Source organism: Triturus cristatus, chromosome 7 (assembly GCF_964204655.1).
Source record: "Triturus cristatus chromosome 7, aTriCri1.1, whole genome shotgun sequence".
Taxonomy (NCBI): Eukaryota; Metazoa; Chordata; class Amphibia; order Caudata; family Salamandridae; genus Triturus; species Triturus cristatus.
This window is the reverse complement of record NC_140590.1, coordinates 84,079,332-84,106,009: the sequence shown is the minus strand read 5'-3', so window position 1 is coordinate 84,106,009 and position 26,678 is coordinate 84,079,332. Positions and strand designations below refer to the sequence as shown.

The following is a 26,678-nucleotide window of genomic DNA, read 5'->3' as shown; positions in this document are numbered from 1 at the left end:
TTTACATTTCCTCATTTTATTTATTTTGTCATTAATGCCAATTAATATTTCAGATATGCTTGCTTTACTAATCAAACATTTCATCTCTTACTTGCTTAAAGGTGGTATCCTGGCTTACCTGCTGGCACTACACTGACCACCATACATTTAATGTGAGAAATAACCAGCAGGGTAGTAGATGGCGTTGGCAACAGTGTGACAGTATGGGATCTCCTCTTGCAAGTTTAACTTTCCTTACAAACTTTTTTTGCCTTGTAACATGAACGTTAAAGAGCTGAACACATCAAGAGATGCACAACAGGGCTTATTTATAATCCCAGTGAGCCGCCAGAATTTCACTTTGTTTGACGTTCCGGTGGTGCACAATGCAGACCCAAATCTAGAGGCCATGGAAAGGCACCCAGTGTGGCTTTTCATGGCCTCGTAGTTGTGGTGTGAAGCAACGCAGCACAAGTCATTACAGTGCCTCACACTGCATCTGAGAGGCATGCCATAGACAATGCAGTAGATGTTCCTACTCAACACCCATAGTTTCTAAAATATTTACAGATTTACAACATAGCATAAATCTGGGAATGCCTGAAAACCATGCGGCTCCCCAGGGCAGGCACCATTGTTGTTTTTGTGAAGAAAGGTGCTCCTTCTTGCACAAAAACAACCTGATTTCAATGCAGGTACCCTTGTGCCTTGGTGCAAGGTTTTCTGTATTGGTGCAAGGCCGCCTCAAAGGTGCCAACGCAAAGCAAAGGATAGGGATGCAATGTATTGCCATAAATACAACGCATCCCTGCACTTTCTTAATGGCCTGGTGCTGCAAGCTGGCTTGCGGCACCACATAGCATCAATTTCATGTAAATGAGCCCCAATGAGCTCTCTTTATTGCTCCCTGGCAACTCCTTGCCAAACGTGATATTTGGGGGATCAGTGTCTGAGGAGTTCCTTTTTAGGTGAAACTATAACTCCTGATGGGTCACAGGAGGATCAGCAGGTGTACAATATATAGAAAGGGATCAAAGCATAGATACCTGCACCAGTCTTAACATCCCTATTTATACAAGTGAAAAGGTGCAAAGAGGGCTTGAGACCCAATCCCCATAGGTCCCAATTATGAAAAGGCCAAAGACAATCCACTTGGTCTCCCCAATCATATACAAAAACAGACAGCCCTGCACACTTATAAAGAATCAATCATGTATAATACATAGACAGTAATATTTGCTATGACTGTTTTTCAAAGAAAGATCGATGTCATCAGATGATTTTGTTTTTATCCTTTATTCGATTTTCTTAATCTTTTAAAAACGTTTTTTTGCAACCGCCAACGCGTTTCGTCCACAGACGGACTTCTTCAGGGCTACAAAATGTATACAAAAAGAAACACTATTTACAAAAAGAAATACATCTTATATACACCAAAGTCAAAATTAACAAAAGTGCTAATTTATACAATTATTTTACACTTTCTTGGACTTTTTAATAAGAAATGGGGGAAAAACAGTCGAAATTAGAAGAGGTTATAATAAAACCAATTCCTACAATAGGTTTCATAAAATTAACGGTGGGAGGAGCAAATATATACAGAGGTTTAAAAGCATTTTTACATTGTTCACAAACAAACAGGGGAGCAGATCTGTCGACTGTCCAAGCATACATCAAGTACATTGTGTATTGTACCTTAATTTAAGTAACCAAATCAATGCTTATCTTATGTTCAATGTTGCGAGACACATACCTTTACAATATATGTTCAAGTTCGTTCTTTCTCAAGCCACTACGTTTAGGTCAGCTGATTAGAGTAATATTCAGGACAGTAGAGTTGTGTCCAATCAAAAGGTTTATCGTAATAATTGTTTGTCCTAAGCAACAAAAAACAATTTTTCAAAAATGAAAAGTGGGTCTCAAAGAAGTGCTGCTACAATAGAGACTCAAGTTATACCATTTGCATTTGACTAGATAGTTATATTAAATATTACTTGGTTAAGACACAATACTAGATACTTTTTATTCCTATTTTTTTATATTATACATGAAGCATGAGCACATACCTTGCACTATTTGCAATTAAACTTATTTTCTTAGACCAATGTTTTGCGGCTTGAAGATTCAGAACAGTATAATGGGCAGTAGTATCATATTCACTCGAAGGTTTACAGTGATGATTGTCTGTCCTGAACAGTAAAAACAAACATTTACTCATAAAGAAAAATCCACCACAAAGGAATATTTAAATTTGTTAAGCGAGCGATCTTAGGCATGTTATTATTTGCTGATTTCAATAATGTGGTTTAAACTATATAGTCCATACTATCCCTATCAAGTTATGTGACCTAAGCTTTATTATGTACAGTTAAAATGAATGCATAGTTACATTTATTGGCATTGTACCCATATTCAATCCTTTTCTTAGCGTCTCAGAGCGTAAAAAGACAAAGCAAAAGGAAAACGGATAGAAAGCAGCTTCTCTATTTGAAAACCTGTTATGTCCAATGTGGAATAAACTATGTGGGATGTAATTAAGAAACTACCATGGTAACACCTGTAAGTGTTATTTGAACAAACATCTTTAAAAGGTTTAGAAAGCCTACAGGTGAAAAAATATATATCTGTGCGCTGTAGATTTTAGATTAAGCACGGGCCCTCCAATCATATGGTTTGTATAATAGGTATAGTCGCCTTATGCTAATTAAATAGTGTCGTCCCCGTCCACCTAAATGACGCCGGTTTAGCGTTATTGGATCGGTCATCTTGGAGTGGATAAACAGAGCCACAAGTTAATGAAACATCTAAGTATTTTAAAAATTATATAGGGGCCATCATGTTCTGAGCCTGAGCAGGGAAAACGGTAACAATATCCTGGCATTAATCATACAAAAAAGAGAGAAAAAGGGAGAAGGGGAAGGCCCAGGATCGGTTTCAGAATATTTTTTTAGTACTCACAGTGCATGCACGCATCCGACTTCAAAAGAACGTCATCGTACGAAGGTGTTCGCGTACTGATCGAAAAAACTGTTATCCTTATATACACCTCACTAATTGATAATTTAGTCAATTAGTCAAGTTTTTTTAAAAAGGAAAGGAAATTATAAGCGCGTACTATCCTCGAAATCGATGACGAATATAAGCGCCATCTTAGAATTCCATGAACTAACTCTGAAAAAGAGTTTTAAAGAAGAGAGACATCTGTTCCATCGTGAATCACTGTGTCAACCCACATTTGTTAGTAAGGTGTATCTCAAAAAGAGAATATTAAATTTAAAATGTGTAGGTAGTTACGGAAAATATTTTTATACGTCGACTGTGTCTTTATTAATGTACGTTACACTCACCATATTTATCTAAAAACATAACCAGATTTGGCTGGAAATATTATTTAGAGAGTTAGATACTCCAATCAGACCTGAATTATCAGAATATGGTAAAAATCATGTGTTCTATGTTGCTCCAATCGTCATGAATGGGCGCCATTTTAGAACAGTCTAAAAAATATATCGAGAAACATATTTGAGCTAATTCCGTGATTGAGTTGCTAAAAAAGCAGTTCTCATCAACTGTCTAAGAATATCCTTATATACATCTCATCAATTGATGCGATAAACAGTTCGTCAGATCCAAAGAAAAACAAGTTAAAGCGTACTAGTATAATGAAGATAGATGACAAATGTATGTGCCATCTTAGAATTCCTAAACCCCAATTTTTTAGAATGAGTTTTATTTTGATAAGAGAGAGACATTATGTCCCAACATGAACCAATGTATCGAAACCATGTCATTGTTATTCAGATAAGTCTCAAAAGGTAATATCAAGATATAGTTAAGATCATGTGTTCAATGCTGCTCCAATCGTAATGAGTGGCCGCCATTTTGGAACGGTCTAGACAATGTATCAAGAAACATATTGGAGCTAATTCCGAGATTAAGTCATTAAAGATGCAATAACTAGTTGTATTGACCATAGAGTTTTAATCACCTATCATAGAATATCCTTATATATGTCTCACCAGTTGATGAGATAAACAGTTTGTCAGGTCATTGAAAGGACAAGTTGAAATGGCCTAACATAGTGAAGATCAATTAAAAGTCTATGCGCCATCTTGGAATTCCCAAACCCAAATTTTTTTGTGTAAGTTTTATTTTGATAAGAGAGAGACATTATGTCCCAACAAGAACCAACGTGTCAAAGCCATGTTATTGTTTTAGATAAGTCTCAAAAAGCAAAATAAAATAAACATTAAGTGTCAAGTGTAGACTCAATTAAGTAAAATTTCTTTATATGTCAAATCTATTTACTAAGAAATGCAACTAGTGATACCAAAGGAAAACTACGCGATATATGTATAAATCCCGAGATATTGCAAATAGAGACCTCAGTGAAAATATCGGGTAATTCAGAAAAACCTATTAGATTTTACTAGGTTTGGGAATCTGATCTACAGCTAAGTAAAAAACAGCCATCCTGAACATCTCATAAGAAATAGTGGAATTCGTTGTTAACATTCAAACCTGATGTCACACATCGTAATCTACAAATCCAACGAGCTTCCGTCTGTCTAAGCTCTAGCATCCTATCACCCCCTCTAGCATTGATACCTATACAGTCAATTGCATGGAATGTGATATCTCTTTTGCCCGGATGAATGTCAATAATGTGTTGTGCTATCGGATTTTTGGTGTCACCATTCTTGATGCTTCTTATATGTTCTTGGATCCGAATTTTAAGACATCTAATGCTGCTACCCACATAGATTTTACCACATGCACAGTTAATAACATACACAGTATGTGTTGTGTTACAGTTAATGAATGACATTATTTGATATTCTCTAGGTCCATTGTATTTAAAGGATTTCTTTTTGTTAGATCCATATTTGCAGACTGAACATCCACCACAGGTATAAAAGCCTTGTGGTTTTTCTGGTAGCCATGCAGATGGAGATGGTTTTACTGTCTTTACATGGCTCGGGCACAGGATGTTTTTTATTGTGGAACCCTTTCGATAGACAATTTTAGGTTTCTTTGGGACAAAATCAGAGAGAAGAGAATCAGATTTAAGAAGATGCCAGTTTTTCCGAAGTATGTTAAAAATGTGATTACTGTACATCCCATATTCAGTTATGAAGGCACATTGTCCTTGCACAGTTGTATCAGTATTGCGTTTTTTGTACATCAAAGTATTCATCCTGTCACATTTTCTGATTTTGTTTTCAGCTTTCTTAAGGCAATCATCATCATAGCCTCTAGCTGTAAAATCTCGTTTGACCCTGTTTAAGTTATTTTCAAAGTTGCTATCTTCACTGCAATTTCGTCGAATACGTACCATCTCACCATAGGGGATGGCGTTGATCGTGTTTTTAGGATGGCAGCTAGTGGCATGTAACACACTATTACATGCAGTTGGCTTTTTATATAGATCACTCTCGATTTTATGATCCTTGACATATAGTCTGAGATCCAGGAAAGTAATCTCCTCCTTGGAACTACTGATGGTGAGTTTGATGTTACAGATGTTAGTATTAAGATAGAGAAAGTAGCTATTGAGTTCTTCAGGGCTACCCTTCCATATCAAAAAGATGTCATCTATATAACGTGTGTAAAAAAGCACACTGTCAGTCCAGTCTCTTGCACCAGGACCCCAGGCATGCTCCATCTCATACAGTCCCATGAAAAGGTTAGCATAAGATGGGGCAAACCTGGAGCCCATGGCAGTGCCCTGTTTCTGGAGGAGCCAATCTCCCCCATGCATGAATGCATTTTGCGTCAAAATCACTTCAGCCATTATCATCAACATCTGAGTATGTCCTAAATGGCATGCATTGCGTTTAAAAAGAAAGTGTTTCAGGGCCCTAAGACCATTGTTCAGCAGGTGTAGTTTGGGTATGTATGAGGAATGCTTGAAAGGTGAAAAATATAACCCCTGATGGGGGAGGGGATGTTTTATTCACATTGGTGACCCATGCTCACTTCTTTTAACTGACTGTAGTGAATCTTGCACCTTTTTGTCTAAACCTCTAAGCCTTACTATAGATACGGTTTCACCCTCTGTACAAGTTGCTTGGACTCACTGGTGGGTCTTGCCTCTTTGTCTAAGGGCCTGATTGGAGGTTTGATGGATCGGTTACTCCATCACAACTGTGACGGATATCCCGTCCATCGTATTACAAATGCATTATATCCAATGCCACTTGTAATACAGTGGAAGGGCTATCCATCACAGTTGTGATGGAGTAGCCTGTCCGCTGAACTCTAAATCAGGCCCTAAGTCTCTTGGTCACAACATAGTGACTTGTGCATTCTTTGTCTAAACACCGTCTAGTTACTGAAGTCACTTTCAACTTTTTATGGGCTACATGAGAAACATTCTCTTAGCACTTTGGTCTTTAACTAAGCCAAATCAACTTACTTTACTGAGTCTTGCTCTTTCTAAGCTCAGTGGACTCACTGTCAGGACTCTACTCTTTATCAATGCTACATGGACTTACTGCTAGTAAGCGATCTTTCTATTCAGCGAGGAGAGCAGAGAGGGTACAGAGCTACAGAGCGAGTGATCCTTCCATCCAGTTATCAGAGCAGAGAGGACACAGGCTTCAGAGTGAAGGATCATTTGTTTAACTTCGAAAACAGAGACGATACAGTCTACAGGGAGAGGGATTTTTTCCATTCAGTCTAGAGACCAGAGAGTATGCAGTCCAAAAAGAGACGGATCCTTTCATTTAGCCAAGGGATAAAAGAGGATACAGACTAGAGAGAGAGGGATCATTCCATTCACCCAGTAGAGCAGAGATGATACAGGCTAGAGAGAGGGGGGTCTTTCCATTTACCCAGTAGAGCGGAGATGATACAGGCTAGAGAGAGGGTGTTCTTTCCATTCACCCAGTAGAGCAGAGATGATACAGACTAGAGAGAGAGGGAGCCTTCTATTCACCCAGGAGAGCAGAAATGATACAGGTTATAGAGAGAGGATCCTTCCATTCATCCATGACAGAAGAGAGGCTACAGACAGAGGGATCCTTTCCTTCTACCCATGATAGCAGGGGGGGACACTGGCTACAGATGCAGAGGGGGATCCTTCCATTCAGCCATGAGAGCAGAGAGGATACAGGCTAGAGAAAGGGCTCCTTCCATTCAGCCATGTCATTAAGAGAGTATATAGGCTTCAGAGAGACAGCTCCTTCCGTTCAGCCATAAGAGCTGTGTGGTTATAGACCACAAATAGAGCGATACTTCCCTCAACCTTATAGCAGAGAGAATACAGGTTATAGAGAGAGTGATCCTTCCATTCAGCCATGACAGTAGAGGGGCTACAGAGAGAGGGATCCTTCCATTAAGCCATGACAGCAGGGAGGACACTGGCTACAGATGCACAGGGGGTCCTTCAGTTCAGTCAGGAGAGCAGAGATGATACAGGCTAAAGAGACAGATCCTTCCATTCACCCAGTAGAGCATAGAGAATTAAGGCTACAGAGAGAGAGAATCCTTCCAATCAGCCAGGAGAGCACAGGGATTTCAGGCCACACACAGAGGTATCCTGTCAGTCAGCCATGAGAGCAGAGAGCACACAGCCCACAAAGAGAGGGATCATTCCATTTATTCAAGGGATCAAAGAGGATACAGGGTAGAGAGATAAGGATCCTTCTATTCACCCAGTAGAGCAGAGATGAGACTGGCTAGAGAGAGAGGGATCCTTCCATTCAGCCATGACAGCAGAGAGGATACAGGCTAGAGAAAGGGCTCTTTCCATTCAGCCATAAGAGCTGTGTGGATATAGGCTACAAAGAGAGGGATCCTTCCCTCAGACATAAAGCAGAGAGCATACAGGTTGTGGAGAGAGGGGTCCTTCCCTTCAGCCATGACAGTAGAGAGGCTACAGAGAGAGGGATACTTCTGTTCAGCCATGACCACAGGGAGGACACTGGCTACAGATGCAGGGGGAGTCCTTCCTTTCATCCAGTTATCAGAGCAGAGAGAACACAGGCTTCAGAGAGAGGGATCCTTTGCTTAACCAGGAAAACAGAGATGATACAGGCTAGAGAGAGAGGGGGATCCTTCAATTCACTCAGTAGAGCGGAGATGATACAGGCTAGAGAGAGGGGGGTCTTTCCATTTACCCAGTAGAGCGGAGATGATACAGGCTAGAGAGAGGGTGTTCTTTCCATTCACCCAGTAGAGCAGAGATGATACAGACTAGAGAGAGAGGGAGCCTTCTATTCACCCAGGAGAGCAGAAATGATACAGGTTATAGAGAGAGGATCCTTCCATTCATCCATGACAGAAGAGAGGCTACAGACAGAGGGATCCTTTCCTTCTACCCATGATAGCAGGGGGGGACACTGGCTACAGATGCAGAGGGGGATCCTTCCATTCAGCCATGAGAGCAGAGAGGATACAGGCTAGAGAAAGGGCTCCTTCCATTCAGCCATGTCATTAAGAGAGTATATAGGCTTCAGAGAGACAGCTCCTTCCGTTCAGCCATAAGAGCTGTGTGGTTATAGACCACAAATAGAGCGATACTTCCCTCAACCTTATAGCAGAGAGAATACAGGTTATAGAGAGAGTGATCCTTCCATTCAGCCATGACAGTAGAGGGGCTACAGAGAGAGGGATCCTTCCATTAAGCCATGACAGCAGGGAGGACACTGGCTACAGATGCACAGGGGGTCCTTCAGTTCAGTCAGGAGAGCAGAGATGATACAGGCTAAAGAGACAGATCCTTCCATTCACCCAGTAGAGCATAGAGAATTAAGGCTACAGAGAGAGAGAATCCTTCCAATCAGCCAGGAGAGCACAGGGATTTCAGGCCACACACAGAGGTATCCTGTCAGTCAGCCATGAGAGCAGAGAGCACACAGCCCACAAAGAGAGGGATCATTCCATTTATTCAAGGGATCAAAGAGGATACAGGGTAGAGAGATAAGGATCCTTCTATTCACCCAGTAGAGCAGAGATGAGACTGGCTAGAGAGAGAGGGATCCTTCCATTCAGCCATGACAGCAGAGAGGATACAGGCTAGAGAAAGGGCTCTTTCCATTCAGCCATAAGAGCTGTGTGGATATAGGCTACAAAGAGAGGGATCCTTCCCTCAGACATAAAGCAGAGAGCATACAGGTTGTGGAGAGAGGGGTCCTTCCCTTCAGCCATGACAGTAGAGAGGCTACAGAGAGAGGGATACTTCTGTTCAGCCATGACCACAGGGAGGACACTGGCTACAGATGCAGGGGGAGTCCTTCCTTTCATCCAGTTATCAGAGCAGAGAGAACACAGGCTTCAGAGAGAGGGATCCTTTGCTTAACCAGGAAAACAGAGATGATACAGGCTAGAGAGAGAGGGGGATCCTTCAATTCACTCAGTAGAGCGGAGATGATACAGGCTAGAGAGAGAGGAATCTTTCCATTCACCCAGTAGAGTAGTGACGATACAGGCTAGAGCCAGAGGGATCCTTCATTCGCCCAGTAGAGTAGAAATGATACAGGCTAGAGAGAGAGGGATCCTTCCATTCACCCAGTAGAGCAGAGATGATACAGGCTAGAGAGAGAGGGATCCTCCCATTCACCCAGTAGAGTAGGGATGATACAGGCTAGAGAGAGAGGGATACTTCCATTCTCCCAGTAGAGCAGAGATTATACAGGAAGCACTTACAGATATAAATAAAGCAGGTGCCTGAGTTGAAGGTCAAATTCAGTTGCGCATTAATCAGCCCAAAATCTCCACAAGCACTCGAAATTTCGCGTGTTCGCGGAATTTTTTGCCGTTTCGAGAAATTTTGCGAAAGGCACTTCGCAAATTCCGCCCACCCTAAGTGTGAATATAGGCTAAAGAGAGAGAGAGAGAAAGAGAGAGAGAGAAAGAGAGAGAGAGAGAGAGAGAGAGAGAGAGAGAGACATCATTGCATCCAGCCAGGAGGACAGAGAGGACACAAGTGATAGAGGGATCCCCACCTGCAGCCAGGAGGGCGCAGAAAGCACAGGTGATAAAGAGAGCGGGACCCTCACCTTCAGCCAGGACCACAGAGAGGACGTAGGAGAGAGCGAGAGGCCCCTTCATGTTCCAGGGAGAGCGATGGCTCGTGTGCCATGCGGGCACCAGTCCTCGTGCCTCGGGTCTCAGGCTTCAAACCTCGAGGCACGTTCCATTGAAGGGCAGGTGTGTTGCGCCCAGGTGTTCCGGATAAAGGGGACTCACACAAACGGGGGTGCGCCCACATAAATCCGAGCACAGCTGCTATCAGATTTAACTACCATTGTTTATTTCCATATTTCAGAACAAGTTCCTTTGTAGAAATGATTCTAACCTGGCAACAGAAAGAACAATGGCGGGAGCGTCCTCTAAACCTGTAGTTTCGGTAAGAAACGCCCTGTTTTCTGTGCTTTCTTCGCAGCAGGTGCTGAAGAAAGCCCCTGCTCTCTGGGCTCGCGTTTGCTTTCGGCGGCTTTGAGGAAGGATTCTCGGAAACACCGCGCAGGAGCAGAGAAGCTGAAAAGCGCTGCTGAGGGTGTAGGAAAAGTGATGCTGGGGCTCGGTCAGTTACTGTCAGCTTTTCCACTTCCCTCAGGAGTGTTTTTTGTGCAAGTGTACCTGGGTTTTCAGAGGTACCTGGGCTTTTCACATATTTTCCAACAATCTTTGATCTCATGTGAAGTCTTATTAGCACATATGTCTCTGCACGAAGGGCTTTTGCACCTCTATGTGATCCGCCCTCCTGCTGACTTTGAACTCAGGGTGAATTTGTGTCTTTAATGTGCTGCTGCACCTAACATCGATTTTGTTCAGAAATATGATTTTTCTCATGATCTTATTATGGCCACCAAGCTCATATGAGGTCATGCTCCAGGATGTATGTATCAACAACTCATTCCCTCTGCCAACCCAAAACTACCCCTGAGTAGCTTCAGGCACGGGGCCCTGAGAACCAGACCTGAGACGTATCACACCTGCCAACAGCATAGTCTCAGACTGGAGTCTTATACAAGTGACGCGCTTTTTTTTATTTTTTAAAAGGGCCACCCCCTCATTGGGAAAAAATGTACCTTCTCATGCTTCCTTGCCAAGGTGTGTGAGCTGCACATCACCCTGTATGCAAATCAGAAAGTCGGTATGTTGCCACTAGAATTCAACATTTTACCAAGTTGTTTGATTACCCTTGCACCGTGTGACCCACCCCGCATCACATCAAAGCCGCACTTCCTGCGGAGTTATGATATTATATTTAGGCCTGGGCCATAATTACATTCCGTTCGTGGAAATTGCGATAATTTGGCATTTTCGCGTTCCGCGGAAAGCGCGAAAATGTCAAAATTTCCGCATTTCGCAGCTTAGCGATAATTTGTTTCTTGCTCGCGCTGTAAAAAAATACAATCTCGCGTGCGCGCGATCGCCTTACCTGAATCCCCTTGTTCGCTGACAAGCATTCCCGACCCGGTCGCGTTCTCCACGAGATGTTGGATGTTGATACATTTTGCGCTGTCTCACGACAGTTCGCGCCCGCATTAACGTCATTTGTCGTGCGAACACGTCATTTGTCGTGCGATCACGCCTTTCTTCTCACGATCATGCACCGCGAGAGTATGAGAAGATTGAGATCTCAAACACGTCGTTCTCCACCGCGAGCGAAAGAGTGAGGATGAGGGCACGTCTAATCGAACGCGAAAAGGAGAAAGAGACCCCGAACACGTCATATCCAACGCGACAGGGAGCGAGAGAACGCGATCAAGTCATTTTCGACACGCCATCGACATCCGGCGGAAGTAATGTGAAGCTCGAGAACTCGAACATGTAAAATTTTCAATTTGGAGAAGACTATCAGCTCTAGCAGCATGAAACCTTCTGCAAATGATGATTTTGGATGAAAACAACTCCTCAGATTGACATTTGGCTGTCCTTTTTTGTGCAAGGAGCCCTTTTTTAAAAAGGTGGGGAGAGGGAGGAAGTGACACAGAATCTCCAACTTCCTGTTCCTGTCCAGCAGGCTCCTCCCAGTGCTTTGTCTATCTCCTGCTCATTATGCCTTTGGATTTTGAGCTGGAAAGATCACTCTTTTTGTCTGCTGCATCATTGCAATTGGATTTGAGGATTTTTTGATTTGGATATTTCACAAGTAAGTGGTTGTTGTGTCTGTTTGATTGGGGGCATTGCAGTTCTTGTAACTACAATTTATTTTTGGTAACTATCATTATTCCTTTTTTTTTAAATGTTGTGGGTAGTCAGTAGTAGGCCCGAGCTAGTCATGGGCATGGCCTAATGGGTGTGTGTGTGTGCATGATGAAGCAACTGTTCCTTTAGTGTTTTTTTAATGCATTTCATTTTCAAGCATCATTTAAGGGCATGGATGGCATTGGATTGAGTTGGGGTGGTTTTCTGATGTTGTTGGGCCTGGCCATGTGGCTGGTGGCCATTTTGAAGCCTAAGCCCGCAAGCTTGCCTGGCCTTGTCTGCCAACAGGCCTGCTTTTTCATCCACTAGGACCAGAGCAGGTAGCCACAGCTTTATTAATCAAGTGTTTTCTGTGTGGTCTGTTGAATTTAGACATCATTTAGGGCATGGATGGCATTGGATTGAGTTGGGGAAGTGTTTTTTTTTGGGGTGGCCTTTCTGATGTTGTTGGGCCTTGCCATGTGGCTGGTGGCCATTTTGAAGCCCAGGCCTGCAAGCTTGCCTGGCCTTGTCTGCCAACAGGCCTGCTTTTTCATCCACTAGGATCAGAGCAGGTAGCCACAGCTTTATTATTCAAGTGTTTTCTGTGTGGTCTGTTGAATTTAGACATCATTTAGGGCATGGATGGCATTGGATTGAGTTGGGGAAGTGTGTGTTTTTGGGGTGGCCTTTCTGATGTTGGTTGTCTTAAAGACATGCTTTTGTTGTATTTGTCTGGTGCGTTGGTGTGCAATGCATGCACCCTGCAGACCTTTTTGGGGCCTGTGAATGTTCGTATTTCCATTTTGTTGGATTAAAAAGGCAGAGCAGTGTGCTTTAGCATCCAGCCTTTACCTGGCTTTTATAGGCCTTTTGTCAGCTCCTGGTGTTTCCCAGGCCCCCTGCTTGTTTGTGTTTTGTGAGTGCCCATGTGGCTGGTGGCCTTATTTTGTGTTTGGACTGGGAGTTATTATTGTCCTGCTTTTGCCATAGGCCTGCATGATTTTCCTATTGGCTATTTGGCTTACTGCTTCCATCCATCCACCCCCTTTGCCAGCAGCAGCTCCATGGATGCCAAGATGCTCAAACAATTTAATGGCAAATTGGGTCCACCCCACTTCCATTACATTTTTATTTTGGTGGTTATTATTAACTTTCCTATCCTTCCTGAGAGTGTAGTGTGTGACTGTACACAGTAGTATAACATAGCCCTTGTTAAAAAAAAGTCATAAATGGCTAGACTATATTTTTTGTTTGCACTAGTACAGTACTAAGTAACTGAATCAGAACAACAAATGCAACATTTCACTGATGTTCTTCTCCTGGCTTATTTGGTTTTAGGTGCACAAAGGACAGAGGAGGAGGAGTCATCAGCCTCACACGGCTACCCGTTGTACTGCCAGCCAGACAGAAGTCCTGCTGCGCATCACGTCCACGTGTGACCAGAACTTGTTGTGCATCTGCATCCTGCCTGACATCTGAAGAAGATGGCCCCAAAGAAAGTTACCAGGTCCAGTACCAAGAAAGTTGCTGGTGAGAAGAAGGAACAGAAAAAGGAAGTGCCATTAACCATGACTGGTGGTGTGCCGGCCAATGTTTTTTTTTGGCACCCAAAAAGTTACGCCTGCAGCAGCGTTGTCTGGGAACCAAGCTGGGAGCAGCACAGCGGTCCAACCACACCAACCTAGGCCCAAGGGCTTTAGTGTCGCAGAGGTAGCCAGTCTACTAACGAGCAGCGATGTTGAAGAAATGTCATTACCACAAAGTAGTACACAATCAAGTTCAACGCAGGCGCAAACTCAGCAGATAAGTGTGCAGCCGCAACAAGAACAGCAGCAGCCGCAACAAGAACAGCAGCAGCCGCAACAAGAACAGCAGCAGCCGCAACAGCCCACCATAGCAGTTGTTGCTCCTGACGTAGGGGCATTTCAGCAAATCGAGCTTCCTGCAGACAAAGTGGAGCAAAGTCAAACCACTGTTTCAGAAGATCTGTTGTCTTCCAGACCACCAGCAAGGAAAAGGAGGCTTAGTCCATCATCATCTTCTTCAAGCCCCGCTTCTGATGATCGTGATGCCACTTGGGTCCCACCAGCTCAGTCTGAGAGTGATATACGCCACAAGACAATGCTTCTGAAAAGGAAGGTCCCAGAAGAACTTAGAGTTATGGAGGTAGATGTAGAAGAGGGGGGTGATGACGATGTTGATGAAGACGAGCCAGTCATCACGCACATTACTCCCGCTCCAAAGGGATTGAAGACCAACATTCTCACCCTATCCAGAAAGGCTGCTACTGAGCGGGATGTAGCACGGATATCACCAACACAGCTTACACCACCACTACCTCCAGCTGCCATATTTTCCAAGGCCCGGCAGGGACCTACATCCAGCTCAACCATCTCAGTAGGTAGTGGTAGTAAAAGTCACAGTCTAGGTGCACAGGGTCACATTTCAAGCACACCCTCCAGTTCATCTGGTATTGAAAGTGGCACATCCAGCAGTGCCAGAAAGTTCTCCTCCCCAGTTTGGGACTTTTTTTCTGTTAGCACCAAGGAGGAGAACGTTGCTATATGCTCAATTTGTCGTCAAGGTGTTCGGCGTGGTAAGCTTGGTACAAACTATGGTACCGGAGGACAAGCAAGTCATCTCAAAATACACCACACTATCGTGTGGGAGAATCACCTACTTCAGTTAAAAGAAAGTAGAAAAACTCAACCCATTGAAGTTGGTCAGGAAGAATCAGGGAGCGATATTATTGCGGTGGAAGGTGAAGAAGAGGGAGGCATTTCTAGCCCTGTCCCCAGTAGTGCAGTGGTATCGCCCACATCCTCCTCAGTAACATCAGAGTGGCACCGCAGTAAGAGCCATACTCTGAGTCAGGCTGAGACACCAAGGCGACCGAGTACCACAATGAGACAATCTGTGTCGTTGAGCCTAAGTGGGTTAATGAAAACAGCACCACAAAGGAAAATAATCCAGCCTACCATTGAGAGCATGTTTAGGTTGGAGGGGCAGTTCTAACGCAACCACCCAACGGCACGGTTGTACAAGGCGAAGCTGGCTAAAATGTTAGCGCTGGAACTTCTTCCTTTTTCATTTGTGGAAGGGGTGGGTTTCCTTGAATTTGTGTCTGACATCTGCCCTAAACGGAAGGTTCCCAGCCGATCATATTTCGCAAGACTTGCTGTTCTGGCACTACATCATGATGTGCTGGAATTGGTAGGACAAGCTTCGCAGCAGAGTGCTGTTCACAATATCCACCTGACAACAGACATGTGGACCAGTTGCCAAGCCACAGATTACATGTGCATCACTGCACACTGGATCTCTTTTGTGGGGGTTAGAGATAAGCTATCTGCACGAGGTGCTGTTGACACAGCTGCGATTTTTGAAGGTACTGGGAAACATGCAACTGTAGCCATGTTCGCCATGGAGAAATCTCATACGGCTGAAAACATTTTACACGAGTTTCGCAGCAAGGTTTTTGAATGGCTGTGGCCAAGAGGGCTTGGTATTGGTTTTGTTGCCACAGACAATGGCAGTAATGTACTCAAGGCCATGGCACTTGGTTCCTATTTCAGGGTTCCGTGTTTGGCGCACTGCATAAACAATATAGTTTAAGACTTTCTGAAAAAAGAACCCATAGTCAGCAATTTACTGGCCATCTGCCAAAGAATATGCATCTATTTCAGCCATTCTTTTAAAGCTCGGAAGCAGCTGAGGATCATCCAACGTGAACATAGAATGCCAGTCAAGGCACTCATCCAGGAGGTGGCAACACACTGGAACTCAACGTATTACATGCTTTATCGTCTGTATGAGCAGTTGAGGTCACTCCATGAATATGTCTGGAAAAGAAAAGGGGATGCTACTGTTAAAGGCATGAACCTTGAGCTGGAGCAATGGAGCCTAATTAAATGCCTGACTGAGATGCTTTGTCCTTTTGAGGTCTTTACACGTGAAGTCAGCAAGGAGGACTGTACAATGGGCCAAGCTATCCCATTATTGCAAATGCTAGAGCATCAGCTGAATAATGGGTCTGAATCATACAAAGGTGTAGAGGACAAAAGGGAAGCTCATGACTTGGTGGAGAGCTTATCCCCTCGCTTAGCTGAAAATGTAAGGATACAAAATAAAATTTTGTCACAAGAACATTACATTTGTGCTACAATTCTGGATCCACGTGCAAAATTTGGACTGAAGACATTCTTTGCTTTTTCCGAGATTAATGTTGCCCGCTACAAAACTTGCATAGCTGAAGCGGCCAGTAAGTTGCAAAACGAACGGCTGCTAATCAAAAGCCCGCGAGATCAACCCACAAGAAGTACTGTAGCAGGCCATGCAGGATCAAGTGCAACTTTGTCAGCTGAGGCTAGTGCGTTTTGGATCACAAGACTCACCATCACTATCAACCACAGCAACAATAACTGGATCAGTTGGCGGAGTACAATCATTACACGATTGGTATGTAAAGTTAGGCATTAATAAGCACAGTGCTGATGCACAGAGAAAAGAACCCGAAACCTTACCAGCAGCAACCCTGAAAATTGAGCGGATGGTCCAGGCCTATCTGGACGACCCAACAGAGGTGTACATTGATCAAAACCCATTGCAGTATTGGTATAGGAAAAGGTCTGAATGGCCACAGCTCAGCAGGCTGGCGATAAGCTATCTGGCTTGCCCTGTCGCAAGTGTCTCTTCCGAACGTGTTTTCTGTGCTGCTGGTTCCATTGTAACATTGAGAAGGACCAGTCTATCGCCAAAAAACGTGGAGAGGTTAACAATGATCAAAATGAATCAGCACTTCATACCACCGAATTACACAATACATGAAGCAATGGAGGAAGATGAGGACAGCGGCTCAGGTGATGGAAGTATTGTGTCACATGATTACCTACTACTGGCTGAACCCCCAGAGTTTGAGGATGAGCTATACTTCCCTGACAATTAGGCTTGCACTTACTGTCTTCCTCCCTTTTTCCCCCTTTGTTTGTGTGTCTGTCGTTCCGGTTACAAACTTGTGAATCACAACAAATCCATTACCACCGTCTTCTACTCTTCTAATTTAATATACAAGTTTAGGTGTCTGCAATTAGACAGTACAGTCCTCCGAATCCAGCTTCTCCGCTCCATCATACTGAATCTCCTGCTCAATTCCATTTCCCTCATGAATGATGATTGGTTGATAGTAAATAATACAACAACAAATTCAAACTTTCCTAGTCCTTCCAAAAGAAGTGGAGCATGAATCAGATGACTACTATAGCTATCCTCCTTTCAGAGCCGAGAGAGACTGGCCATTAACTGAAAATAAGATGGAACAGGTAATGATTGATGCCATGCATTGGACGCAGAGTCGCAGACTGAATGATTTAGATTTTGTTGTGTTTGTTGTGCATGAATTTATGTAATTGTGCACTGCCACTAATCAACTTTCTACAGAACACACTAAACTTAACTCAAGATAAATTCAATTTTCCCCTTCTTGCAAATGTTAAATTTGTACTTCTCCTACAGCTAGGTGATACATTGCTTTTAATTCAATACAGGAAGGGGACTCACTCAATCTGCGCAATGAGTATGATTGACACAACAGCACCATCCATCATGATGATGGCGAAATAGACAGCCCGTTAACTTAAGATGAGAAGGAACAGGTAATGACAATTAATGGCATGCATTGGACACCTGACTCTGAGCGATTGGTTTTTGTGTTTTCGTTTTTTGTTTGTTGTATATAAAGTGAAGTCAAAGTGTACTAGTAATCTATCTTTCTGTACACACTAAAGAATGACTCAAGTCAGTAATATTTCTACTCTTGTTGTGTAATAAAAATGTTACTTATACTGCAGGCCGATCTTCACAGTCAGTCAGTAAAAGTATCGGAGATGATGATGAAGTCAGGAGGACATTTCATGAGTGCCATAAAACTTAAAAGCCTAAAGGTAAACACGTCAACAACAACCACAGCAGACCCAAATGTCTGTGTAGAAGTAGAATAGAGTGTAGCGGTGCGATGACTGCGGTGCATTGATTTACTAACTTAAACTGTAAAATGCTATGTTTGGAATGGATAATGTGCTTTGCCTTTGCCCAACACTTTAAAAAAAAAAAAAGTACTCTAAAGTCTTAACGTAGGATGTGCTACTGCTAAGCACTGTGGGCCTGCTCTCTCCTGTTATTGTTGAAGGTCAATGCTGGAAACAGACTAGAGTAGAGATGATCCATACATGCCACCTCGGAAAGTGTTCTTGTTGCACTACACCATAACTTCTGCATTTGTTTTAACTTTGTTTCTCAATATCCCCTTTGGTTTTCCCATCTACAATTACAGGCCGGGCCTTGCCCTATACTTTGGAAAACATTACAATGCACACTTACCTTAACGATAAATCGTCATTCTTGTTTCCAGCCGGGCAGTGGCGAGTGGCGAGGCGACACACCCAAGATTGATGGACGAGAGGAGCAAGAGGAATGCCGAGATGCAAATCCAGTCCACATTTTTTACCAGGATAACACAGTAACAGTATCCACCTTAATCTTCTTTTAAATAATTTGATTAATATTTTGTATACAATCTTTAAAACAGTGTGTTCTTAGAGTTGTTATTATCATCATTAGGTTTGCTCTGTGTTTACGATTCTTCCCTACCAATATTTAAAATTTATATTTGCTATCTGTAAAAGTATTAAGGCAGGAACAACAGAACAAGAACTAGAAGTGTATGTAATCCGGGTCTCTCATCATCATGCATGCATTTCCTTTTTCTCCCTTAACATATGGATATGGTAGTCTTCAATGATTGTCGTTTGTTTGTCCATGCATACTGTTTTTCTATGTCAAACCTTTCCCAAAAACCCCCTTCCCATCCATTCAACAAACCCTAACCCTCTTCCCCCGGGCTGTGTGACTTAAAGTCGAGGTTTGACTAAATTAAATGTACACCAATACTTAATCACACACTTGCTGGTGCGGATGTGGCGAAAGCAACACTACTTCAATTACAAGGCAGAGTGATGATCTTCTTCTGCTTGCCCAGTTGCCCACCCATGAGTAGGATATTTCAGAGGTTATTTTATTTAACAAAGGAACATATACCTCAGCATGAATTGCCGCCATTGATTGGATTTGTTTGTTGTCATTCCTCATATACAGCACTAACTGTTAGTCTGGTGGCCTAGTCAAGTGACTCGACACAACTATAGTTTGTAACTCTGTCTAGTAGGCTTTCCCAACCACCATTATGTTTTGTTGTCAAAAATTTGAGCATATTATTGTTGCTCGGTAAGTTCTGTACTGTACTTCATTCTACTACTCCTCTAACAGTCTCTCAAAGGCGATTGACTGTCTCCTTTTCCTTTTTTGCAAATGCTTCCGCCCTGCTAGTTTCTACTACTACTACTATACTACCACCACCACCACCCCAATCATGGCATGTATGAAAAAGGAAACCATCTTCACCATGCAGCCATTGCTGTGCCACAGTTGGACATAAACATCAAGCACCGGTAAGAGAGAAGTTTGGGGGAAGCAGAATTAATAATGGACATGTTGTCAATGATTTCATTTTCACACACTAGTCCAGATAAAGAATGCATAGACTAGAGGACAGACTGAAAGTACTAGAAGGACAAGTCAATGAGTGAGGTGTGTCGCATCTATCTGTTTGTGTCTTATACAGTCAGCCAATTATTTAAATCAAACACAGGGGCAGAACAAGATGACCGGGACTAAGGTGTGGGGCGGGACTCAAGGAGGACACGCATCTGGGCCTCTAACCGGGCGACGCGGCGTCTGAGGGCGTGGCAATTGCAGCTACAGTGGGGGGGGCACCGGAGATGGCACTACGGTGGCGGCGGGCAGCCACCAGACGGTGGCGCCGTACCGCTGGAGGGAGGTGGCTGGGGCCCGGGGCACTGGAGGAGGCTTGAAGAATTGCTGCCGCAGTCTCCTCCTCGGCTAAGACCACCAGCCGCTGGTATTCCCGCTGGATTGCCTCCAGCTTCCGGCGCCGTGCCTTGGCGGGCAACTCCTTACGATTTAGTTTCGGAGTAGCTGTGTATCAAAAAGAAAAAACAAGACAATTGTAAAATATACTCTTAGAAAAACAGTAAGACAAGTTAATTATTTATACACATAGTGGCATGGTAGAGTAGCACTGTCTATAAAGCACAGTAGTACATAACATTTTAAATCTCACCCGTCCTTCTTCCTTCCACCCGTCTTTCACTTTTTAGTTGAACAATGAGTGCACCAGGTGCTCTTCTCCATAAAACTTTCAAAGCGGAGTTGAAATCAGATAGATGAGGCCATTGGTTACTCAATACTCCCGCTCCTATGCCAATTAAAGGGAATTCTAGTCTTCTAGTTCACTCTTCAAACGTCCCCAACAACTCATACTTACTTACGACATCGGATGGCAGGCTAATAAGGGTGGGGGTCCCGTGGGGACAATTAATTAGGATGATGCGCCCGGCACAGTGGCGGGCGCATCCTGTTTTTTTTACATTCTGGTTGGCGTTGCCGAAAGCAATGCTAAAAATACATGTTGTGCTGCTTTTCCAAGCACATCATGACGGGCCCCGCACGGAGCCTGTCACGTTTTGCTTTGAAAGGCAGGGGGGTACCATAGCATAGGTAGGTAGTACCCTTCATGGGGGGCCCCAAGCATACTCTGCAATGTCTGCATGCCTTTCCGTGGAGGACGGCAATGCCGCCACGCAAAGGCATTCCAAAATGCAGATTATATGGCTGGCGGTGTGTTCAGAGAGACACCACCGCCATATTGAACCCTTTTCCGACTGGTCGACATGTGGGGTTCTGAATATTTTCTACAGGGATGGCGGGAGGTTTGCCCCTGTGGTGTCGGCAGTGAATACCGCCAGCCCGGCGGGGGTAATACGCCCGCCATCCTAATGAGGCCCTAAGTAGCAACTGTACAGTATATATATACATACAGTACACCCTTGCAGTGAGTGTACTGTCAAGTTCAACAATAAATAAGGATTATGAATTTAACTTACCACCGCCCGCCACTGGTGCTGCCACTCCCCCTACCGCTCCGTTGCTATCTGCAGCAACTGCCGCATCCTCGCCCTCCGCGTCGCCTTCGCTGGCCCCGGCAATGGTGGTCGGTAGTGCGCCTAGAAAACATTACACATTTATTAGTCGTCATATACACCTCCCCCTATTGATCAGTAGCAAGGTTGAAAAATGAGTTAATACTAACATACATCACTAGTACAAATCAGGTAGTAGTAGAGTAGACACTAATAGTTATATATGATCATTGTAGCCTTTGCTTAATTACCCCTAGCCATGCTACCATTTTGCCTTTGTGTCTTTTATTTTTGCACATGTGACGTTACCTTGCAGCTTCTGCAAAAAGCAACGCGATCAAGTAAAAGCGGTCGCGAACAGGAAATATATGGACCGCGAACCGAACGGGCGCGAACATGCATTGCGCGACCTGGAAAAGGAAGTAAGCATCGCGAGAGGGCAGGACAAGTGAAAACAAGATGGCCATGCCCGTGAGCAACCGCATGGGTAAGTTGGCGTCCGGCGATCACGCAAAAAATACCGCGAACAGGCGGGAAAAAAACTTTCGCGTCTTCGCGATATTTCCGGCGTGTTTGCAGAGATTTTTTAGCATTTTCGCGATAAATTGCGAAAGTCAATTTCGCAAATTCTGCCCACCCCTAATTATATTAGCCAGAGAAATATATTGGTATACGGATATCATACCAAGAATATCAAAAACTGACATGCCATGGAGGTAAATGCACATCTATACATACATAAATATATATGTATGTATATATGTATAGATGCGGATTACATGTATGTATATATGTGATCAAACAGGTTTTTTCCCACACTTTAGGTTTTGCAAGTAAGAGCAAAACATCTATCTATCTATCTATCTATCTATCTAACTATCTATCTATCTATCTATCTATCTATCTATCTATCTATCTATCTATCTATCTATCTATCTGTCTATCTGTCTATCTGTCTATCTGTCTATCTGTCTATCTGTCTGTCTGTCTGTCTGTCTGTCTGTCTGTCTGTCTGTCTGTCTGTCTGTCTGTCTGTCTGTCTGTCTATCTATCTATCTATCTATCTATCTATCTATCTATCTATCTATCTATCTATCTATCTATCTATCTATCTATCTATCTATCTATCTATCTATCTATCTATCTGTCTCCCCGTTCATCAGTCTATCTATATATATATCACACAAACACACACACATGAATAACGTGCAGATTGTGATGTGTTCAACACCAAAATTTAATGCACTAGTAGCTGAAAGGACTCTACATTTGTGGTAGATAATGGCACTTTTTAAAGAAAAGAAAGAAAAAAATGTACCCTATGATAGGATGTTTAAACAAATATAGAGCTTGGATAGGTGAACGAGATATTTGGGAGAATTTAGCATGACAATGACAGACATTGGAAAGAGGTCCATCTTAGTTCCAATTATTTGTTAAGATTAGAAATATAAATAGAATAAATGGAAGGCAGGGTCACACAGGACGATCAATGCAACGAAAGACACTAAGCACTTTAGTATATCCCTTAGTGTAGAGTAGCACAAGTCACTTTATTAGCATACATGTAATAGTAAGGGACATTTTGAGAGGTTTGTGCAATAAGGGCACATGAAGAAGTGAAGAAGTAATGCACGCGTCACTTTAATTAGAGTAATAAGTGCCTTAGACACCTTGGAGCACATGTCACTTCAGGTATTTTAGAGGAAGCAGTGCAATAATGAATGATGTGACATTAGGAGTCAGACGCTTAATGTATGTGACATAGCGTGCACAGCTCAGTAAAGAAACCAATGTTGCACTTTGACACTTTTCCAATTCGGATATTAATAGAACAAGTGCAATAGCACAAGACACCTCTGAAGGAGAGTGCAATAATTACAGTGATGAGAATAGGGGAGAGGAGTTGGTCTAATGCTATGGCGGTGGACCTCAAATCTGGGGAACCGGGTTCGAGTATTGGCAAGGACACTCAACATCCTGTGATTCTGGGCAAATCCCTTAATCTCCCCTGCCTAACTAAAACAAGCATTGGCATAGCCAATAGGTTTCGCCTTTGGGACCTTAAAAGTATTTAATTATGCAGCACAATATCCTTGGTGCAACATCAACTGTTGCATGGCTTAACACTTATAAGGTCCCAAAGGCGAGACCTATTGGCTATGCCAATGCTTGTTAACTGGAGGGAATGTCTGTTGTACCTGCTCTCAGTCACCGCTCCTTGGCCATTCCCAGAGCCTGTGAAAGTGTCTGCAGTGAATTCCCCCCTCAGCCCCACCTTTGACAAGGCAGGCTTTGCTGACTATAGAAGGAGAGGCTATCCCCCCACCTCCCTCCTCCGTGCAGGGCGGCAACAGGCCCTCCTCATGGAGGGCCAGGAAGTGCTGTCAGGCACATGAGAGGGTAATCTAACTGACACCTACGGCTCACACCCCCTCAGGCACCAAAGGGCTTTAAAGCGCTGCCTGACATCCCAGTCAACACAAGGAAAACCTGTGACCTCTGGGATGTGGGACGGTAGCGGCGTCTTTCCATCAGTTGAGTAATCGGGGAATAAAATGGCGCCTTAAGTAAAATTCCCGGCCATCGTTCTTATATTATGGAGTCAAAATAAATGAGGAAAAGACGGCCATGCGTAGTTAGCGTTCTCATGCAAAGTGGTGGCAAAGTGCCACCCCATGCCGCCATCATAGTGTAGTTTTTAAATTACTTATCAGGTAACGTTTAGCATTGCAATGTAATAATCCTGGCCCCAAATAATGCTCTACAGAAAATCTTTTGTACCAGGTGCAAATGAGCTCACTACGGCACGTTTTTTTGAGGGGGGCAACCTGATTCCTGTAGTTTTGTAATTCTATTTTAAATATAGACCAATAAGAGCTATAACGTCATCAGTGTGCAACTCGCACCAGGCACAGAACAACATGTGACTAAATTTAGAGCTCTTGTGAACGGACATTTCTTTTTAATCCCTCTAGTGAGTTGCAGTCCCCCTGCTATGGATGGGGTGCATGGAGATGGCTCTCGGTGGCCCCATGGCGCCCAAGCGTACACACCACGTCCCACCGAGTACTGCCTTCTCTTCAAGGAAGCAGCGCGGATTCCCTGCGTGCTGGCCTTTCACCTCCAGCAAGGAGGGGCTTGCATATGCAGTGCTTGCTCGAGGGCCTTGGCCGCGTGAGCCCCAGACTGCCTGCAGCTTCCGTTGGGCGTGGACGTCACGAGGCAATGGCTAATGACTCACCCCAGCAGCCGCACGCGTGGAAATAGCCACCGAGGCCGCACTTGCAGTATCTTAAGGTAAAAACTCACAGAAACTTGGATTTATTTCGCAAATAATTTTGACCATTTTAAAAGTAATCTGCACGTGGTGAGTAAAACTTTCATTTAGATAATCATAGACAGATTGTATGTAGCGAGTACTGCTTCCGATACAGCAAGCAATTTTTGAGGCTGTTTTGCGCACAGCGCTTCGCATTTTAGGCTGGACGTCCTTCAAATTACTCTAATTAAAAAAAATTCAAAGCATGCACTTTTTATGGAAGGAAAATACATATTTAATTTCTTTTGGTAGGTTTACAATCTGTAACATTTCAACTTTAGGAAATCTAGAAGATGTGTAACAAATTCACGACGGTGATTCCTATGTGCGCCTGTATAACCATACACAGTAAAGCGTAAAAAACAATATCGCTGGGAAACCAGTGAAGTATGTCATAAGCCACCAGAAGCCGGCTCTTAATTGATATGGAAAATCCCAGAAAACGCCCTAACCACAAACAAAATAGCTCAAAAAGCACAGTAAATTGCAGACAACAAGAAGTTTCACTGACTGAGAGACCTACTTGTTTCACTCAAATAGGTTACAAAAAAAACAAGTGGGAGGGGTGGGGGGGAGTGCGGCCGAGAGCAGGGGCACACAGTGTTTAACTTGCGGGAGCGAGTGCGATAATTGCTAGCACATGGAGCCTCTGCTCGCTCCCGCAAGGGAAATGCCAAACGTGCACGCGTTGCAATAGAAAGCAATGCAAAGCGTGCACATTTTACGCCTAAAAAGCTGATCGATTCCAAGAGGTCCCCTCCTTTGCAGCGCATGCGCGCTGCGTAGACGAGACCTAATGAATGTGTCCTCATGTAATGCAACTGGTGCTCATGTAAAGCGCTCTGATACTCGATACCTTAGGGTCAAGCTCGCACCATATAAAACGCCGTAAAAGAAATAATTATAATTGACCACTGAAGTATAGTGTAGAATTTAAAAAACAGCATTATATTGCCCAGGTCACTTTCAGCACAAAACACATAAAAAATAGGTAGACATTGTACATATCAATGAGAGATTATAATGAATCAGGAAAAAAAGAAAAACATTTCGTAATTCAAAAATGTGATAGAATATGTGCAATATGACAGTGAAGATTAGCCAGCCTAAGAGAGTAATCCATGCTCTAGTAACCAACTGATATTTCAAAGAGCAAGATCAACCCATATGTCCTTGTGAACTGGGTAAGCACTAATGCTAAAGCAACAAGTGTTCACAAGGAACTCATTCAATCACTTTCAAATATGCAAGATATAATTCTTTGCTTAGATTTGATCTTAGTCAAACTAGTAATATCTAATATGACCTTTAGATTTGGTCACGGTACAGTTTACCTTAAATTGTATCTAAAAAGAGCCCATCACACCAGTTGGTCAACTATTACTTACTTCAGCCGAAGTAAGTGACATTTATTTAACTTTTTCAATAGTACCACCAAAGCATTTCATTGTATATTAAACATGAGAAAATTATGCATATAAATACATTGTGAGTGATTTGTGAGTCCCAGTGGAGTGACCATAACCAAACTTAGTGAATCATAAGTAAAAAAAGGTAACGAGTGAGGAATTGGTTATTGGGAGAATATTAGAAGGAGAGCTATATACAATAGACAGTGAATTATTTTAGGCTCTCTCTTCTATTTAGTCGACGGCGATTCGACCCTCTCTTGATACGGGGTCTCTTCAGGACAGCGATTCTTGGGACTGAATGAGGGGAAGAATTACGTTGTGGAAATGAAATGCGTGGTGATGGCGATTGGGGATAAAAATAATGTGTGTACTCAAGCTTACCAGTACAACACAAGGCATCTATTTCATGTAGATTCTTGGTCATTGCATATTGTTGGAAAGGGATCAACGATCAGGACAGCGTAATAGCTGAACCTGTAATATAAAGGGTTGATTCAATATTGTCCCTGATTTTAACATGATTAAAATTACAAAAATTATTAAAATATATGAGTGTAAATGGTAGAACTCACTTTTTCAAGCTTCCATGGATGCAAGGAGCATTGTTGGGTTAAACGGAGAACCCCTCTGATGGAGTCGGATGGTATATAGCTTATTAGCTGCAGTATCGGGACAAACTGAAAGAATAACAGTGTGACAGCCACAGTTAAACTAATGCTGTCCAAAGTTGCTTGAAAGTGTATTATTTATCGTTTAGAGCTCTCTTTA

At 43.2% G+C, this 26,678-nt stretch overlaps 1 long non-coding RNA gene across 1 annotated transcript; it reads right to left on the bottom strand.

Annotated features, from left to right (window-relative positions):
• On the bottom strand, positions 1 to 26,587 carry LOC146808881 (uncharacterized). Its single transcript, XR_014965499.1, has 3 exons — positions 26,483 to 26,587; positions 1,733 to 1,856; positions 1 to 1,354 (listed from the first exon to the last, which is right to left on the bottom strand). It is a non-coding gene; the product is annotated as an uncharacterized LOC146808881 (long non-coding RNA).
• Between the last annotated feature and the right edge of the window lie 91 nt (positions 26,588 to 26,678).